The sequence below is a fragment of the Panthera pardus genome, unplaced genomic scaffold, assembly GCF_024362965.1.
Source record: "Panthera pardus isolate Hobbes unplaced genomic scaffold, ASM2436296v1 HiC_scaffold_2, whole genome shotgun sequence".
Classification (NCBI taxonomy): domain Eukaryota; kingdom Metazoa; phylum Chordata; class Mammalia; order Carnivora; family Felidae; genus Panthera; species Panthera pardus.
Window position 1 is genome coordinate 84,366,108 of NW_026526765.1, and position 4,203 is coordinate 84,370,310.

General features: G+C 39.5%; 1 pseudogene; it reads left to right on the forward strand.

The window, feature by feature from the left end:
- The first annotated feature begins 2,273 nt into the window (after positions 1-2,273).
- Positions 2,274-2,736, forward strand: LOC109254725 (40S ribosomal protein S13-like; annotated as a pseudogene).
- Positions 2,737-4,203: the final 1,467 nt, after the last annotated feature.

Sequence of the window (4,203 nt, forward strand, 5' to 3'; positions counted from 1 at the left end):
ACAGGTGATAACTCTGAGGACCAAGTCATTCTTTTGCTCTGATACAATGACACTACTACACTCAAGAATTAAACATAACATAATAGGAGTGGGAAAAACCAGTGATGGATTGAAATTATTTTTCCATGATCTGGATGGCAACTTGATGTAGATAATGGATTTGATAACTTTTAAAAGTGTAATAATTATCTTTCTTTTACATTTGGTTTGTAGTCTGGGGTTTTGGAAAGTGTTCATTCATTCTTAAATATCAGGAACATTAAAAGAAAAGCAGGAAGGACAATTTTTGAACTAAAATTCATAAGGCCTGGAGGTCATCTGTACCTCAGTGCTGAAGCATAACAACAGAGTAAAGACCAACTACAGAACTTGGATTCCAGCTCCTGATTATGGAAAAGCAGAGCTTGGCGGTCCCCCTGTCATTCAGTATAGAAACCCTAGAGCCTTAGGACCAGGGTCCTTCTCCTCAAATCTGATACTTAGGCCAGCCAGATTTTCATACACTGTCTAGGATGTGTCAGGCAATGGGGCTTGCATACTGGCTGCCGCTTCATCTCTGGAGTTTTCTGCCCTTAAACACTGCACCTCTGTGTGTTTGGTCAGGTGATACATCCTCATTTGTATGACAAATCCGTGCCCCTTGCCATGTCTACTGATGATTGCCTGCAGCATATCTGGACTCATTATGTACTTAGGAGGCTAAATCTAGAACAGCTCCAATACCTTCTCTTCTGCATTTTATATCCCCAGTACAGTCTGTGCACTTTAGTGAATGGTTCTTGGTTAACTCTTTGATTCTTCCATTTTCTTATTCTATTTATATTGATTTGGCTCCAGGTTACCTTTGACTAGCATAGTGTATGTCTATATCCAAAGTCCTACACAAAAAAATCATATATAAGATGAATTTTTCCTTTGAAAAACATATATCACTTATTTGGAGAAAGGAAATGGAGGTGGCTTGGGATGAGGGCTACGACATTTTTTTTTTTTTTTTTTTTTTTTTTTTTTTTTGCTCTGAGGGCAGCCAGGTAAATGTGAAAGAGGAGTCTGGAAGCAAATGTAGCCGAGAATGGACACCTCCTTAATCTTACGTACTCTGACACTAAAGGTCTGCTTTGGTAAAAATAGCCTGGTAGGGCTGACCCTTGGCTGCCAACTTATGAGGCATCCCTGAGCTGAGGACACACAGAGGAAGGTGAATGGCTTATGATGTCATCCGCTTTGCACATGACTTTAAGCAGGTGATCCTAGAAAAAACTTAAAACACCAAATGGGAAGAAAAATGGTTGCTAACATCAATTGTATGTGTTACAGTCATAATCGGTCTCTTGTAAGAAATTTAAGAGGCCGGTATTCTATGATTATTCTCACTTTATGTGGGAAGATTATAAAGCCTGGAGAAGTTAGGTGACTTTGCCCAGATTTGCCAGCAAATACATACCGGGATCAGCACATGAATTTCGTTTTTCCCATTCTAAACCACACATTTCTAGTTCCCGTCCTAGACTGCTGCTCAAGGGACCGTGGGTCTCAATTTCCACACTTGCTAACGGAGGGATTAGACTTGAAGTGTTCTAGCGTCACTGGCACTCGCATGCTATCATTTTCCTGGAGATTTTATAAACAACATTACTCCCATTTAAAACACCTGCAAAAGCACTATTTGTGAGTTTGCCATATGTTTTCAACAGAAAAATTACACTTATTTCTCCATGGAGTAATGTGCAAAGAATTTTTTTTTTGTAGTTTGGTGTTTACGATGAAGTATTTCATATGATTTTATGTTTTTGATATGTCACATTACATCTTAGGAAAGTAGTGGATGAAAAGAAAACAAATCTGTTGGTAAGCAGACTAAATCTAATCACCTTCTCTCTAGATTATGCACATGGCAAAAAAGAAAACTGTGATGATAGAAGTCATGAGGATCCAAGATTTTCAAGCACCTGAATTATTCATGTTAATGCTTAGATTATTATAACACTTAAGGCAAATCAAGTTCACAAAAGCTTGAGAACATAGACTGGCAAATAATTTTCAAATTTTCAATCCGCTAGCAATATTTTTATAATATTGACATTTAAGTATCATTTTAATTTGAGGGATTATTTTTAAAATTTGGAACAAAGATTTAGAACATTGTGAATGTCATCATTTTATTTGGTTTAAATGCGTTACTGGCTCTCGCTCTACCTGAAATTTTCTAAGAAAAAAAAAAAAAAGGTTTTTTGGTTTGTTTGTTTTTTTAACCACTGCCTGACTGCCTGCCATCATGAGTCGCGTGCACGCTCCCAGAAAGGGCCTGTCCCATTGGGCTCTGCCTTACCGCTGCATCGTCCCCACCTGGCTAGAGCTCACATCTGACGTCGCTAGACAGCAGATCTACAAACTGGGCAAGGAGGACCTGATTCCTTCACAAATCGGTGTGATCCTGCGAGACTCACATCGTGTTGCACAAGTACGTTTTGTGACAGGCACTAACGCGTTGAGAGTTCTTAAGTCCGAAGGACTTTCCCCTGATCTTCCTGAGGATCTCTACCATTTGACTAAGAAACCTGTTGCTGTTCGAAAGCCTCTTGAGAGGAACAGAAAACATCAGGATGCTAAATTCCGATTGATTCTGATGAGGAGCCGCATTTACCGGTTGGGTCAATATTATAAGACCACGCGAGTATATCTCACAACTGGAAATGTGAGTCATCCACAGCCTCTGCCTTGGTTGCAGAAATTTGACTTTGTACTCACGCAATAAAATCACTAACTAGAAAAAAAAATGAATATGGAGTTAGATAGATGTACAGGAACTACATTTGTTTTTGATTATTGAAAATAACGATGGATACTTTTAAGTAGGGTAGAGAGTTTTGCATATATATGTGTGTGTATATAAACATATGTGTGTGTGTGTGTGTGTGTGTGTGTGTGTGTGTGTGTGTGTGTGTAGCTGGTACACTGAAGAGCTATAACTCATAGAAAGCAATCAGAAGATCAACTATTCTTCTCCATTTCTGCTCATTTATCCCTACTTTATGAAATATGTATCTGCTTATACTCTGGTATGTCTTCTGATGACTTCTGGTAACAAAGAAGAAAACATTCTCAGTTGGGTAATTAATACTAGTAATTAGTGCTAATGGAAATGTTCTGTATTTGCATGTCTAATAAAGGAGTCATGTGTAGTTACTGAGTGTTGAAATATGGCTAGTGTGAATAATGAACTGAATGTTTAATATAGTTTAATTTTAATTATTTTTTTAAATTTTTTTAATGTTTATTTATTTTTGAGAGAGCCAGAGCACAAGCAGGGGAGAAGCAGCGAGAGAGGGAGACGCAGAATTCAAAGCAGGCTCCAGGCTCTGAGCTGTCAGCACAGAGCCCCGCATGGGGCTTGAACTCCTGAACTGCGAGGGCATGACCTCAGCTGAGGTCAGATGCTTAACTGACTGAGTCACCCAGGTGTCCCTAATTTTAATTATTTTAAATTTGATAGTAAGGATAGCTAATGGCTACTGTATTGAATAGCACAGATTTAGACGAGAGTGAACTTTAAAACCTCCGAACTTTATATCAAAAAGCCTATCTTTCTTTCCCAGTCCAGGACTCTTTCAATTTGGTAGCCTGTGGCAAGGTTGGAAGGTTTGGTTACCTTATGCCTTTATCTTCTCATTTGGCTAGATTCCACCCCATGCCCCAAGAGTCTGTGGTGGGAGAGGAGGCATTAAGGTCGAGGGTGGGGAAGCAGTACATGAGCAAGTGCAGGCAGCCAGGAAGCATTGATGACCTCTGGCTCTGACCAGTGTTGACAGCTTCTTTCTGGGCTAGATGATTCATGTTGCTTCCTTTCCTTGAGTGCATTTGAAACTACTGGAAGCTGTGCAGTATTCCCTATGACATAAGCAATACATTTTCCTTTAGCAGGACACTTAGGCTCCTTCTCTCCCTCTTTGGAATTCAGTAGTTTTCATTTTACTTTGAAAGAGGAGAGATCACCTCGCTTCTCCACAGTCTTCTTATAGAGGTTTGAACTGGCTCTGAGCCTTGTCCCACAATCTTCACTATGGTCCGTGAGAAACAGTCATGTACCCTCCTCCTGGAGGTAAAATACAGCTAGCATCTTATGCCACCCAATCTACTTTGCTCCATTTGTTTATTTCTGGTTCATTAGAAACACACATCCTTGTGCTTATCTTCAATGGGAAT